Here is a 17368-nt window from a genome sequence, read left to right as displayed (position 1 = left end):
AGATTGTTGATAGGCGGAGTGATTTAGAAAGTTGAATAGTGCCAGATTACGATTTCTGGAAAATTGAATGTTCCAAACTTTGTTACTTATAAATGTTTGAGTGTTGCAGATGTTATACCAGACTACGATCCCGAAAGCCGAGTCTAAGGGGGAGTCTGAAGACGAGCTCAACGCAAAAGGAAGCATGGATTTGAGAAGCCATGTAACTATCCCAGAAGAGCTTGTATACGAAAAGCAAGGTGTCGATCCCAAAGCACGGAAGCTTGACGATAGGGGGAGCCTGACGAAGAAAAGAGTCTATAGAAAGGAGAAGCCGAAGCTGAAAACAGATCCACGGGGATTCTGTTCAAACAAAAGAGAGTCTACGTTGATGAAGACGTGTTAAAGCTTCAAGAAGACTCAAAGAGAGAGAGAGAAAGACGAGACGCTACGAGATTGACTGCGGCAATATCCAAGGGGGAGTCTGTTGGTGCATTTATGTCTATAGCCTTCGTCAATCCGAGCAGTAGCGAGAAACAGAAGAAAACGAGTCGTTATGATGTAATATCTAGAGAAAAGGCAAGGTGGCATAATTGAAATAACTAGAAATCTCATTAAATGCCTTGGACTATAAATAGGGAGGTTATGTTTAGATTATAGACTTTTGCTCATTTGTGTTTTAGAGAACTCTAGATCTAGAGAGAGAATCTAGAGAGAGAAAGTGTTGTCATTGTGATTCAAGGTGCTTGACGTTATCAAATCTTATATAGAATCACGATTATATTACATCACGTGTGTTAGGTCGCGTTCGTGTACGGATTCCGCACGTTATACGTTCGTTTCGCAATCGTTTCGGATTCAAAACCGGTCCTACAGATATGCTTCTGCACACGGGGTCGTGCCCAGCGGACACGGGGGCGTGGTCAACTAATGCAGACAAACTGCATTTAATGAAGAAAGAGTAGATGGGTTGACACGGGGCCGTGCCTAATGGACACGGGGCCGTGTCAGGGCTTCTGTGCAAGCTATAAATAAGGGTGCTTGGCTCATTTGCAAACCATCCCTTGGCAAACCATCCCTTGGCAAACCACCTCTCTCACACTTCACCCACCCACCACCACCATCACAACCCACATCCACCACCATCATCCATCATCCATCATAGAGTGTGTGAGTAGTCTCGGGATCCAAGATTGATCGTAAGAGTTCTTGACAATCAAATGCCATGTTTGCCTAAGTCTCTTACATCACTTGGTGAAGACAAGTGTCTAGTGTAATACTTTTTATTTTAATCTTTTCGCACTTTTTATTTGGTTATGTATTAATGACTTTAATAACTAGTTTCTTATGTTGAAGGTGAATCTTCCTTACCATTTATCCGTGGTGTCTTGGCGTTATTTTACTGTCTATATAAAATAAAAGATTTTCACCATTCATATCTACACGGTCTATATGGAGATATGTTGGCTACCTGGTCAGGGTTTAAGGGAATGGTTTGGTAAGAGTCTTGCATTGTTCAGTGTATAGATCCTGCAAGGACCTGGGTCAACTTTAGTAGGACCTCCTTCAATACCCACTGGTATTGGATGGCGGGGGTCCGAACTCCTTGATCCCCTCATATGTAAGCTACTATTAAAACTTTAATCCGGCTACTTAGGACTGTATCCCTGCTGACTCAGACTACTTAGCCGAGGGTAACGTCACCTTCAAAAGAGGGGCCTACCACATTATGCATTAATAACTTAATTAATTATCTTTCAATAATCCAACCCTTTAGGACTGTATCCTTGCTGACACAAACTACTGGGTTGAGGGTAACGTCACCTTCAAAAGAGGGGCCTACTACAATAACTAAGATAATCTCTTAAAAAGTGCAAAAGTGCGAAAGTAATCAAAGGTTACACTAAACACGAGTCGGATCCAAGTGATTCATCTTGTCTATCTGTTTTTATTTTTATTTTTATTTTCAGCACTTTTAGTTTTTATTTTCTAGTTTAATACATTTTTCTAAACTTTTGATTTGATTAGACGTTGAGGATAAACCGATTTTAAAAGCTCTTATGTCCTTGGACGATCTCGGTATCTTACCAACACTATACTACGCTCACGATGGGTGCACTTGCCCATATGTGTGTTTGGTGTTAGTATAATATCGTGTTTTATAAATTTAAAACTTGACTAACGTGTAAAAAGGGCTAAAAATATACATAAAAACCTATAATACCACACGCGCATCAAGTTTTTGGCGCCATTGTCGGGGACACAAGGATTTTAAGAAAGTTAGGAATCAATGGCCTAATCGTTTTTCTTATTTTTCTATTTTTCTTAGGATTTTTTTCTTAATTTTTCAGCTTCTGCAGACCTCAACACAGGTCGTGCATGGTCGGACACGGGCCGTGCCCAACATTGTTACTGGCAGTTTTTATTTTCCGAGTTAAAGAGAGTTGAGCACGGGGCCGTGTCGAGCTCCCCAGTAACAGGGATCCGGAAAACAATCATTGTATCTCCGACCACGGGCCGTGTTTATCTGAGCACGGGGCCGTGGTGAAGCTTCTGACCAACGTTGTAGGACCGATTTGACGATCTAGTGAGTCAATCAGAGTCAAAATACCACTATTTGAGTGGCGGAAACAAACAAACAGTGTTGAATCAGAGAGAAATGAGTAGAAAATAGAAGAATATCACTTTTAACACTTGTTTCTCATTAAAATTCACTTGAAAATCCGGCAGCAATTCGGTTACAACTTCGTGATTCCGTGCCAAATGAGAAACACACTAGCCTATATATAAGCTTCTGATTTCGCTTGAAATGACACATGTCATTTCGAGCGGAATCACATTTAATCTGATTTCCCTTGAAATGACCATGTGTCATTTCAAGCGGAATTACATTAATTCTGATTTCCCTTGAGATGACCATGTGTCATTTCAAGCGGAATCACATTAATTCTGATTTCCCTTGAAATGACCATGTGTCATTTCAAGCGGAATCACATTAATTCTGATATCCCTCGAAATTACCATGTGTCATTTCAAGCGGAATCACATCAAAATAACATAAATTTACATTTAGACCCCTATACAAGCTACCGACATGACCTAAGACGAAGTCAACAGACATATGCACCAACAGTCTCCCCCTTGGATGTTGACGGAGTATTCAGTACAAGACTTTAGTACATCAGAACTTCATTCTTGATCAATCTACTCTCTCTTTGTCTTCAATCACCATCATCAGCTATTCTTCAGACTCTAAGTCTGGTTCTTTCACTCTTCAAACTCCCCTTTGCTAACAGACTCCCCCTTAAGTTGTTCTGGGATCGCAATCTGATATAGTACTCTCTATCTTCTCAGCATTAGCAGCTTTCACAGATTCAGGACCATCTCCTGGCTCTCCGTAGCAACAAGATTAGGAACCTTGCGTTTACGTCTACAGACTCCCCTTTTCGACAAGCTAGGATCGCAGTCTGGAATTCACTAGCTGCATACCTGCATATACTCTAACCAACAGTAAGATTTGACTTTATGCTTACCACTTGAATTTAAAATGATTAAAATTGATTTCAAATTAATGAGCCATTTAGTCATTTCAAAACCTTTCTCATTTTAACAAAATTTCCCAATCCTGTTGTTCATCATGTTTAGCACTTGGAACCTTGAATATCAGTTTTCCAACATCAGTTGTCGAAAATATTTTTGGATTTTTTTTAAAGATTTATGCTAAAACACACTTAAAATCTTTTTGGGATTTTGAAAAGCAGTAAAGAAATATTTACAGACAATATTTTTATGAGTTTGTGTAAGAAGATCATATCAGTTTATGAGACAAAACACTAGCACCGTTAAGCTTTAAACATTTTAAGTTCTAAACGATTCACCTAGATTGTCAGTATACTGATCCACTTAAATTTTCACACAAAGTTCAATTGTTTCGAGATACGAGATTAGTGTTTTAAGGGCTTAAACTTATTCGCGTGTCCCACCTTAGAATATACTCCCGTATCCAGACTTCTATATGCAGTCTTACAGGTGAGTGTACACTAATGATATCTGTAAACGGGTAAATGCGAAACCGTGAGAGCTCAGGTCAGAACTTCCGTTCAGCAGAGAGATGACGGCTCGTCTTTAAGGTGTGTCCCGTTTGGGGATCTTTTCTTCAACAGCACATGATTAGCATTTTTCAATGTTTCATCATTTTTTATGCTGAGGGTGAGCTTAAAGATTTAAGCAAATGCAAAGTATTAAATGAGGACTAGGCTATTGCTCCCGCAAAATCAGAAGTCCAGGTATAATAGCCCAGATATCACTACGCACAAAGACCTAGTATGTCAGAAATAGAAAGTCTTTCAAACAAGATTTCGGGGGTTACCCATATATCCGAGAGATATTCCCCACGAGATAAGTAAGTATTTGTATTTAGGTTTATATCTCAAAAACAATCTACTGAATGTGTAAAAACCTACTGGCACATCCTTAGTGAGATCGTTTATCACATTTGACTTTTCAATTCTTTAGCGTGCTGTGAAAGTCCACTGATGTACTATCATTTCCTCTTTTCATAACAAAACTCGTTTTGAATTTTTTGATGTTTTTTATTTTTCAAATTTTCTATTTTTTTTTTTAATTTTTCTCCCCCTAAAATCAAAATTATATTTCAAATTTTGATTTTCTGGGAAAATTTGAAAAATAAAGCAGTAAACTATACAAACAAAGTGACAAACTGATGAGAATTGCCTCAATTCGCCATCCACTTGGCTTAACCAGTCAGAACTCCCCCTGACAACAAACTATTTTCCCATTATGATTTCAAAACACTTAAGTTTGTTTTAATCAAAATGGTTTTTCCAGAAAATTAGTCTTGTCTGCCATTTCACAAACATGGGGTTTAATTCATCACACTGTTTTCAATCACATGTAGGTTTACCACAAAAACAGTTTTCAATAATCATACCACTTGTAAGATAGTCAAATCAAGTACAACTTAATGTCCCTGATTAACCTCTTGTAAGTCGAAATATCACAGTTACCAACCTGTGAATTTCTCAAGAAAGATGTCGATTCCTACTCCCCAATTACCAACCTGGGAGTTCCGGCAAGTCAGGTTTTTTCATTTAAACAGTTTCACCCAAGCCTGACGGTCCTTGGGTGCTTTTGAAATTTCTTTTGACAATGATGGAAAATTTTCATCATTCATTGTCAAACTGGAATCACCACTTTTTACCTCAACCAATGGCTCCTCTGGTTTTGACAAACCAGATTCATTACCTGCACATGGCTCCTTTGACTTTGATGAGTCAAGATCATTGCCAATAACTGGCTCTTTTGTTTCAGAAGAAACAAATTCATCACCAGGAACTTTTCCTTTCTTCACACTCCATTCTGTCCTCAGAGTCAATCAGAGTCAAAATATCACTGTTTGAGTGGCGGAAACAAACAAACAGTGTTGAATCAGAGAGAAATGAGTAGAAAACAGAAGAATATCACTTTTAACACTTGTTTCTCATTAAAATTCACTTGAAAATCCGGCAGCAATTCGGTTACAACTTCGTGATTCCGTGCCAAATGAGAAACACACTAGCCTATATATAAGCTTCTGATTTCGCTTGAAATGACACATGTCATTTCGAGCGGAATCACATTTAATTTGATTTCCCTTGAAATGACCATGTGTCATTTCAAGCGGAATTACATTAATTCTTATTTCCCTTGAAATGACCATGTGTCATTTCAAGCGGAATTACATTAATTCTGATTTCCCTTGAAATGACCATGTGTCATTTCAAGCGGGATCACATTAATTCTGATTTCCCTTGAAATGACCATGTGTCATTTCAAGCGGAATCACATCAAAATAACATAAATTTACATTTAGACCCCTATACAAGCTACCGAAATGACCTAAGACGAAGTCAACAGACATATGCACCAACAAACGTTCTTTTTGTTTTTATTGCAGGACTTAGAACCCAGCTCCAGTTCTAGTAGAGACATAAAAGAACCCCTAGACGAACCCGAACGCTTTCTAAGAAGAAGACTTAAAGCTAAAAACCAAGAGAAAGTTTCGGGGGACCCACTTCTAATGGCGGACCAACGTACCCTCATGGATTAACTACGACCCACCGTAGGTAATCTCGGTGCCGCTATCAATGCACCGAATGTCGAAGCCAACAACTTTGAACTTCGGCCGCATTTGATACAAATTCTTCTAAACTCCGCAACCTTCCATGGGCTTGCGAACGAGGATCCCCATCTACATATTACTAATTTCTTAGAAATATGTGATACCTTTCGGATCAATGGAGCATCAAACAACGCCATCCGCCTTCGAATGTTTCCATTTTCACTAAAAGACCGAGCTAAGGCTTGGCTTAATACCCTCCCAGTTGGCTCGGTAAACACATGGGATGAACTAGCCCAAAAATTTCTATATAAGTATTTCCCTCCTGCTAAAACGGCTAAATTAATGACTGAAATTAATACATATTCACAAGAGGATGGGGAATCCTTATATGAAACTTGGGAAAGGTTCAAGGAGCTACTAAGAAAGTGTCCTCATCACGGTCTTGCGGTATGGCAACAAGTATCCACTTTCTATAATGGGTTGTTGCCACACACAAGACAAACACTTGACTCTAGCTCCGGGGGACTTTTAGGTAATCGTCGCCCAATTGAAATATATAATCAAATTGAGGAAATTGCTCAAACCAATTTTCAGTAGCACACTCCCCGAGGCAATAAATCTATTGCCCCGGGCGCCCATAAGGTTGATGAAAGCACTTCTTTACAAGCTCAAATCGAGGCCCTTTCTTCAAAAATCAAAAAGCTAGAAATGACAAAAACGGCATCGGTTATGGCTTGTGAGGGGTGTGGTGGGCCACATGAAAATTGGAGTTGTATGAAAGAAGTAGATAATCAAACAGAATCGGTAAACTACATTGATAATAGACCTAGGCCGTCGGGTCCTCCAACGGGTACCTACAACCAAGGATGGCGTAACCACCCTAACCTTGGTTGGAGAGAACCCGGTGATGTGCGTTAGGTGTAATATATTTTAGGTGTATATTTTAAGCCCTTTTTACACTTTTTATCCAAGTTTTAAATTTATAAACACGATATTCACTAACACTAAACACACATATGGGCAAGTGCACCCATCGTGGACGTAGTATAGGGTTGGTAAGATACCGAGGTCGCCCAAGGACACAAGAGCTTTTAGTACCGGTTTATCCTCAACGTCTAATCAAAATCAAAATGTTAGAAAAAGATTTTTAAACTAGAAAAATAGAACTAACTAAAATGCTGAAAAAGAAAATAAAAGTAAAAACAGATAGACAAGATGAATCACTTGGATCCGACTCGTGTGTAGTGTAACCTTTGATTATTTTTTCACTTTTGCACTTGTTTAAGAGATTATCTTAGTTATTGTAGTAGGCCCTCTTTTGAAGGCGACGTTACCCTCAACCCAGTAGTTTGAGTCAGCAAGGATACAATCCTAAAGGGTCGGATTATTGAAAGATAATTAATTAAGTTATTAATGCATAAGGTGGTAGGCCCCTCTTTTGAAGGCGACGTTACCCTCGGCTAAGTAGTCTGAGTTAGCAGGGATACAGTCCTAAGTAGCCGGGTTAAAGTTTTAATAGTAGTTTAACTTATGAGGGGGTCAAAGAGTTTGGACCCCCGCCATCCAATACCGTTGGGTATTGAAGGAGGTCCTACTAAATTTGACCCAGGTCCTTTGCAGGATCTATACACTGAACAATGGCAAGACTCTTACCAAAACGTTCCCTTAACCCCCGACCAGGTAGCCAACATACCTCCATATAGACGTGGAGATATGAATGGTAAAAATCTTTTATTTTATATAGACAGTAAAATAATGCCAAGACACCACGGACAAACGATAACGAAGAATCACCTTCAACATAAGAAACTAGTAATTAAAGTCATATACAAAACCAATTAAAAAGTGCAAAAGATTAAAAATAAAAAGTATTACACTAGACACTTGTCTTCACCAAATGATGTAAGAGACTTAGGCAAACATGGCCTTTGATGTCAAGAACTCTTACGATCAATCTTGGATCCCGAGATGACTCACACACTCTATGATGGACAATGGATGATGGTGGTGGATGATGGTCTTGTGATGGTGGTGGGTGGTGGGTGAAGTGTGAGAGAGGTGGTGTGCCAAGGGATGAGTTGCAAGAGCTCCAAGCACTCCTATTTATAGGCTGAACAGAAGCCTGGGCACGGCCCCGTGTCCATCCGAGTCTCTCTCTTCATTAATTGCAATTCGCAATTTCATTAAATGCGCCTGCAACAGTTGACCACGCCCCCGTGTCCGCTGAGCACGGCCCCGTGGTGGGCAGTAGAAGCTTCTATCACTTTGTCTTTTCTGCTGACACTTGGGCACGCCCCCGTGCTCACTGAGCACGGGGCGTGTTCAGCCTTCTGTCTTCTTGTTTTGATTTGGGAAGATGCTGTCAGGGGGTCGGGCATGCCACGTTTGTTCCTTTTCTTTTATTTATGTTAGATTTAGCTGTATTTTTGCTTCTTTTGTTCATTTGAGCTCATTTAATCCTGAAAATACAAAAGGAAGACAAAAGCACACTTTTTTCAACATTAGTACTAAAAAAGGGTTAGTTTTATGCCACAATTGATGAAATTTATATGTTGCATTTTGTGCACATCACCCGGCAATAGTAGTAACCAACAAAATCTAAACCAACGAACAAACTTTCAACAACCAAGAAACGAGTCACAAAATTTCTCTCAACAACAAGGGGGACGAGAAAGGCTTGAAGATACCGTATCTCGCCTCATCTCCGACACCGAAAAGAAAAACTCGGATTGATTTCAACAATTGGAATCGAATTTTAGAAATCAACAAGCTAGTATACAAAACATTGAAAAACAATTAAATCAACTATCTCAAAATTTCTCCGAGAGACCACAAGGCGCGTTACCAAGTAATACCGAAACCAACCCAAAGGCGCAAGTACATCTCATCACATTGAAAGACCGTACCGTGGGTCCCGAGGAGGCTACATTACCTCCAACTGAAAGAAGCCAATCTAGCCAAACCACAACTCGACCCACGCCCCAACAAGAGATGGCTTCTCCACCAAATCAAGAACCCACCAAGAATCCTCCAGTTCCATACCCCGGACGGTTAATTCGCCAAAAGACCGATAAGCAATTCACAAAGTTCGAAAATTTGCTAAAAAAATTGCATGTTAATGTTCCATTTATCGAAGTCCTAACTCAAATGCCTAGATATTCAAAATTTATGAGGGACTTCCTCACTCATAAAAGGAAAATTGAATCATTGCAATTAATTAATTTAAGCGAAGAATGCTCCGCCTTGCTGCTCAACAAACTCCCACAAAAGAAGATTGACCCTGGAAGCTTCACAATTCCTTGTTCGATGGGGAATCCCCCATTCGCAAGGCACTAGCCAACCTCGGGGCTAGCATCAACCTCATGCCCGCATCAATGTTCAACCGACTCGGCCTAGGGAAAACAGTGTTTTCCTTAGCTAACCATACCATTTGTAATTGTTTGTAAACATTTAGTAACATGTACTTCACCCCCGAAGTTATAAAAACTGAAAACAGTTAAAAGAAAAGGGGGACATGAGCTCACGGTTTTTCGTTCTTCGACGGTAACTCAAAGCTCCTTCGGATATACACGACTACCTACAACGTACTAAGGTCTATTAGACGATCGGGTCGTGCCTGGATTTAGTATTAGTTAGTGTCTTTGAGTTACGTTCTTTGTGTCTTCAATATTATCCCAATTTACATAATTATTTGTTAAAATCATAAATATTTTAACTTAAATTATATTTATTAAATTTTGGAATAATTGTTAAAACAATATATATTAACTTGATACTTTTCAAGCATTTATACATGTATTTCCTTCCCAAGGATGGGTGTACGCGTATTCTTGTATTTGTATATTTTTGCCATGTATTGGGGTCGTATTCAGGTGTGTATTTATACGTACATAAATACGTATTTTCTTGTAATTGTTAAGTATTCTTATACTAAATTTTGTATTTAACTTCTCCCGGAATAATATCTTTAATAAAAAAAATCCATCAATGTATATTTCCAAAATATATATTTTAAAAAATATTTCTTAGAAAAATTATTTATAATTTTCCTTTGGCAAAAATATTTGTATTTTCATATAAGTTCCAAAAATAATATATTTTCAAATCTAACTTAGAAAATATATATAAACTTATTTTTCTCCAAAAATAATATAGTTCATATTTATTTGAGAAAATATATATTTCTTCCAAAGGTAATATACATTCTAATAATTCCAAGAAAATATATATATTTATTCACCCAAAATAATATATTTTCTTCTTGTCAAAAATATGATATAAATTTGTAATAATTGTAAAAATCATATTTTTATTCACTTGGTGTCCAAAATACTATTTACCAAAATATACTTGCGAATAAATTTTCCGGAATATTTAGTAAGTTATATTCCTTTGTTTGGTTTCACCAATATTTTGTGTATTCTTGGTATATTTATTCCTTGGAATTTTGGTAATATTTTGGATTGTAATTTTTGTTATTTTGATGAGTTATATTATTTCAAGTCCTAAAATAATATAACTAATACACATAATATACAAATGATCACACACATGGTGACATCTAAATATATATTTCCTAGAGTTAATTGCCAAAATCATCCCTGAGGTTTGGGCACATTTGTCATTTTCGTCCATAATGACACTTTTGTACCATTTTGCCCCCCACGTTTATAACTTTTTGCCATTTTCATCCAAACCACTAACTTAGCTTATTTTTTCTGTTAAGTTAAAGGATATTTGGATGAAAATGGCAAATATAAACCACAGGGACAAAAACGGCAAATATGCTCAAACTCTTTTTAATTTCTTTTATTTAGTTAATTTTGTCACACATATAATAAAAAAGAATATACATGCAATTTTTATACGAAAAAAATAATAGTTTTGTCACATATTTTTTTATAAATTTTCATCCATCCACTAGGTTAATTTTTTTCTATTAAGGCGAAAGATGTTTTAAATTTTATAAATTAATTTTTTGTATCAAGGTTATTATATGTTGTCTTTTGTTCAATAGAACTTTGTTTTCTTTTTCTAAGTAACATGAATATTTCGATTCTGTTTTTGAGAGTTTAACAAGAAAATAGCTCGTCGTGAAAAGTGTTTATCACAAAATATTAGATGGCATTATACTTACTATTTTGTGGGTAATTTTAAGGTTTGGTAACGGTACGTTGTTTGATGGGGGCACTGGCTTTTATTTTTCGTTAGGAGCGAATTTAAAAGAGTTGAATATGAATTAAAAACTTAGTACATATGATAATATTTGTTTATTTGACATTTTTCTATAAGGTCACAAGCATTTTAGTTTTATAAAAATTAGAGGTTTAAGTAGATTTATTTTTATAAAATTGATCTATATAAACAATTGGAAATTAATTTCTGTATTAATTTATAAAATTTAAAACATCCTTCGCCTTAATAGAAAAAAATTAACTTAGTTAGTGGTTGGATGAAAATTTATAAAAAATATGTGAGAACACTATTATTTTTTTTCATATAGAAATTGCATGTATATTCTTTTTTATTATATATGTGACAAAATTAACTACATAAAAGAAATTAAAAAGAGTTTGAGCACATTTGCCATTTTCGTCCCAGTGGTTTATAGTTGTCATTTTCATCCAAATATCATTCAACTTAACAGAAAAAATAAACTAAGTTAGTTGTTTGGATGAAAATGGCAAAAAGTTACAAACGTGGGGGCAAAATGGTACAAAAGTGTCATTTTGGACGAAAATGACAAATGTGCTCAAATCTCAAGGGCGATTTTGGCAATTAACTCTATTTCCTAAAAACATATTTAGCCACTTTTATTTATAAAAACCAACCTCCAATATTTATAATTTTGTAACAAAATTTATGGCAAACTTTGTATGAAAATTTATGATTTAAAAATATACTTGTAAATATTTGTTTAAAAATATTTTTCTAAGTGTTTAATTTCTAGAAAAAATTTGCCATAGTTTCCCCTAAAAATGAAGGTTTCCATGCTTTCAAAGCATATCATTTGTCACAACCCCTGCCCCCTAACTACCTGGAAACGGGCGGCCGCGAGCCAGTGTCGGTGGTATCCGTATGGTTAATTATTTTGGCAACGGAAATTTCATCAGGACCGTAGTTAGGAAATATTTTATCAGAATAAAACCACCATATTTTTAAATTTATAATTACATGGGTAAAACCCAAGTTTCTTATTACAACATGTTTATAGGAATAAACTTTATTTTATTGAATTTAAAACATCGTCTTTTTAGGTAACTTTTATAGCCACATTTTCCAAGCCGTCAGTGCTCTCCAACTAACTTTTTACTAATTGGCTGTCACATTGTGTTACCTGAAACGCGTTTTAAAAACATTTGTGTAGGTCCAGGTTTCGGGACCGAAACCGTGATTTTATGTTTATGTTCAAAGATGGAAGAGATAAGAGAGATGATAACAAACAAACTTTGTATTAATCCGGTAGTAAACATTACAAGTCGGCCCGGTTACATGACAACCGAACTAATACCAAAGAAGTATACATCCGGGGAGAAACCAAGTGGTGATTTCTCCCGGTGAGGTCTCAGACCTCCTCACACTCTCTTGCACACACTTGTGCTCTCACTCTTGTGTTGCAAATGACAAAGTGTTGGTACTTATACCCAAACACAGGCTGCAGGTCGAAGGATCAGACTGACTGGTCGAAACATCATCCTTCGATCAGACAGTCTTCGAAAGATACACATATACCTCGAAGGATCACATATCCTTCGAGGTCCATCTTCAACCTCCGATGGATATCTTTCGAGCTCATCGAATGATATCCTTCGAGGTCCATCCTCCGATGGGTATCTTTCGAGCTCATCGAAGGATATTCATAATCCTTCGATGCCTTATCCTTCGACACTCATCATAGCACAACCATACTTTGTCTAGCAACACACACATGGTCAAACCAACAACCCTCTCGTTTGACCACTTCAAACGAGCGGGTCTATACACGTTCGTTTGACCGTTTCACTAACTATTACAAATTCAGCATAAAATAAAACTAATCTATTCGACAAGCATCGGACACAAAATCTGCATCAACAAATTCCCCCTTGTCCGTTCCTGTCGAATGCTGAAAATGCAATTGCAATCATCGATCTTCAGTCAAGTAATCATCTTCTGTGTAAACAAATTCCCCCTTGACCGATGATCCAGGTAAGTAGTATCTCGACGCTCATTGTATAAAGCTTCCCCCTCAAAGTACGCGCATCCGTGTTAGAGTGTTGTGCAATTTCCTCAAAGGACTCAATTGACCGATCTTCCGCTGATCTTCCAATACTCCAACCGGCATTTGATAAGGGTTCCATTCTATAACAACTGCATCAAGTCTTGATCTTTAAGCATACCTATGATTGCGTTTAGAAATTTACCGAAGAAATACCGAAGAAATTCAACATATGAAAATTTTTATCCCCCCCATTTCTTTGGTAAAATCTCTAAACCTTAACAGATTCTTTCCACTTCAAAGAAACTGTCGTCAAATATTCACCAATTCCCTCCACTAAGCGGAACTGTTGTGTTTGGCCCATAATAGTCACGTTACCATTTTTGCCATTGCATCAGTAACCGTGACTACCCCACAATTTTTCAAACATCAAGTTTTCATCATCTCTTGTGTTCATCATGCTGCATCACCCCGCGTGTTCCCAAAGCCCGTACGAATTTTGATGTTGAAACTTTGAAGCCCGGTTTGAATAATCCTTGCGAACACCCGACCCGACTCCAAGTGAATTAAATGATTAACCCCAACACACTGTCTGAGCTCATAAAATTCCACAACATCTGGATCCTTCGAAACATCTGCATCAAACGAAAGATAAACACCAAGACAGCTTCGAAAGATGATCTTTCGTAAGTCTTTCGAGCGCATGTCGCATATCTTTCGAGCATCTTTCGAGCACATGTCACAGATCTTTCGAACACCTTTCGAAGTTGGACATGGCTGATCCTTCGTACACTTCAGAGTTGATCCTTCGAAGTCTTTTTGATCCTTCGAAGAACTGATGATCTTTCGAGCACTCCTGTTCATCTTTCGAATCTCCTTGATCGAAGGATGATCTTTCGAGATCGAAAGTTATCTTTCGATGGTTCTGACACAAGGACAGAAAGTACGACAGGTTGGTGAAAAGTTGATGTGGTAGGTGACCAACTTTCGCAAATTTCGAAGCATGAAAATTTGAAATTTGAATTTTGTTTGATCCTTCGAAAACTGTTCAATCTTTCGATGGACAAACAGCATCTTTCGAAATTTGAAGCTGTCAAGAACATCAAGAACACGGAGGACTGTTCATCTGCAGATCTGACGAAAACACTTTGTATACAGTTTTTGATGATGGAAACTTGAAGATTTAGGAGAAAAACATAAAACCCAACACCTGGTTTAGCACAGATCTGGATATCCGGGTCCAGATCTGGGTTTTTCTCATTTTCACCTTTTTTTTACATCTTGAACAAAAACCCACAAAAATCACAGATCTAGAGCACATGTGACTTAGTAAACGGTTAGTTTTACTAAATCGGGCACCATGGCTCTGATACCAATTGTAGGTCCAGGTTTCGGGACCGAAACCGTGATTTTATGTTTATGTTCAAAGATGGAAGAGATAAGAGAGATGATAACAAACAAACTTTGTATTAATCCGGTAGTAAACATTACAAGTCGGCCCGGTTACATGACAACCGAACTAATACCAAAGAAGTATACATCCGGGGAGAAACCAAGTGGTGATTTCTCCCGGTGAGGTCTCAGACCTCCTCACACTCTCTTGCACACACTTGTGCTCTCACTCTTGTGTTGCAAATGACAAAGTGTTGGTACTTATACCCAAACACAGGCTGCAGGTCGAAGGATCAGACTGACTGGTCGAAACATCATCCTTCGATCAGACAGTCTTCGAAAGATACACATATACCTCGAAGGATCACATATCCTTCGAGGTCCATCTTCAACCTCCGATGGATATCTTTCGAGCTCATCGAATGATATCCTTCGAGGTCCATCCTCCGATGGGTATCTTTCGAGCTCATCGAAGGATATTCATAATCCTTCGATGCCTTATCCTTCGACACTCATCATAGCACAACCATACTTTGTCTAGCAACACACACATGGTCAAACCAACAACCCTCTCGTTTGACCACTTCAAACGAGCGGGTCTATACACGTTCGTTTGACCGTTTCACTAACTATTACAAATTCAGCATAAAATAAAACTAATCTATTCGACAAGCATCGGACACAAAATCTGCATCAACAATTTGTCAGTGGGAAATACTGGTGAGTGAATCCCAGTTTAATCAAGAAAAGTGTTATTAATTTAAACAGTATTGAGGGCGATTACAATGTTTACATCTACTCAATTACTCATTCAGTACTGTCAATCCTGACTGGTGGGTCATATTACACATTGGCTAACTCTTCGTCCAATGGTAACGTTACTCACATTTTGTATACAAAACCCCAACATACCGGCAATAATTGTAGAATTACAAAGACTCAATCACTGCTAAATTTCATTGCAAAATATTTAAGGTTTTGTAAAAACAGTTTACAAAAAGGAGATTACTCACATTGCTATTTTAGGTATTTCATTTGTGGCTTCCTGGTTATAATCTAGTTGAATAAACAATGCACACGTGTTAGTATAATAACCCATTTTAACATTAGTAATACCCTCCCCGAGACGGCATTCCAACGACTACGTCGGGCAGAACCACGACAGCCGTTACGGAACTCTAGATCAATCGGGCAGAGTATCTAATACGTCTCCAGGGGTTATGATACTTACAACGGAGCAGAACCACGTTATTTAAGGGGTATTAGACCTGAGTATAGCTTCTACTATGTGGAAATTGGATTAGAAAGAAAATAATTGAGCGAGTCGACTGAAGATCTGAGGCCTGCTACTTATAGGGCTTCACTTTGACTTTCACGCGGCCCGCGTAAACATAGGTAAGGGCCTACGCGGCCCGCGTCAACTCTGGTCAACGGTGTAGCTTGTCCGGGTCACTATGTAGGGTCGACATGTGTTGGGCCACGTGGCGGCCCAGGGTTTCGCCATGTCTTTAAGTTGTCGCGGCCCGCGTAAGGTTTAAGGTATGGCTTATGCGGCCCGCCTAAACCCCAAAAATTGATTTTTAATTATTTTTAATAATATTCAAGGTAGTCGGGGTCCGGTTTCACATATGGGGTGTATTTTAGGAAGTGTAGGGGAACTCTAAATATATTAGGGGTGTCGGAAATATTTTTGGAGGGTTGATATATCTTGGTAAAACTCCTAGATTATTTAATAAAATATATAGTGCACTCACATTAAGTATAGTAACCCAATTCCACTTTATCCCTACGTCACAAGACAGAACCCCAACGAATTTAGGCAGAGCCTTGATATACGTTACGGGGCCCTACGTCACTTGGACAGGGTATCAGTGATCAGGGGCTACAATACTTAAAACGAGGCAGAGTTTTATTATTATTATTCTTATTATTATTATTATTATTATTATTATTATTATTATTATTATTATTATTATTATTATTATTATAGTGTAAAAATAAGAATGTAGAGAGCGAGATCGAGAAATACTGAGCAATTGAGATTGTTGCCATCTGCTTTCTATTTATACATGAAGTTCAAACTTGGAAAGAAAGTTGTTGAAAGATTCCTTTCTATCTTTTAGAAATTCATACGAAATGCATACGTAAACAATAATTAATTTCTCAATTGTGTTTATTTTATTATTCTATTTAATATGTATATTATAATTAATTTAACTGTTTTACTCATTTGGCGCTTATAACTTCTAAAATATGACGTTTTATAAAATGATGAATATGCCATTAGAACGAGAATATTTTTATCTACATTTTGAACCAAGTTTCATTAAAAATGGAGTAGGTTCAAATACAATGTATTTTTATAAATTAGTTATTAAACGGTGCCTATGCTTGCCCAAAATATCTCATATTTCCATTGGTCAACTTACCCATGATGCATCCTTTTAATAACATACGTTTTTATATATATTATATAAATAAAAATTTTGGGAATGTTATATCATTTTCTTTTGTAAATCAACACAATCAACCAATAATCAACAATAAACAATCTACACTTACCAATTCTGCAAAAAACAAGCATAAACTACTACTTCATGAACTTGAAAATTTATAAAAATTTGTAGTAACTTACTAAGGTGTTTAGTAAGTCTTGTTACCCTTTAAAGTGTATTTGA

General features: G+C 37.2%; 1 non-coding gene across 1 annotated transcript; it reads right to left on the bottom strand.

Moving 5' to 3' along the window:
• Positions 1-6436: 6436 nt before the first annotated feature.
• On the bottom strand, positions 6437-6543 carry LOC118492622. The gene has a single exon (XR_004894627.1). It is a non-coding gene; the product is annotated as a small nucleolar RNA R71 (small nucleolar RNA).
• Positions 6544-17368: the final 10825 nt, after the last annotated feature.

Source organism: Helianthus annuus, chromosome 5 (genome assembly GCF_002127325.2).
Source record: "Helianthus annuus cultivar XRQ/B chromosome 5, HanXRQr2.0-SUNRISE, whole genome shotgun sequence".
Classification (NCBI taxonomy): domain Eukaryota; kingdom Viridiplantae; phylum Streptophyta; class Magnoliopsida; order Asterales; family Asteraceae; genus Helianthus; species Helianthus annuus.
This window is presented reverse-complemented; position numbering and strand designations above follow the sequence as displayed.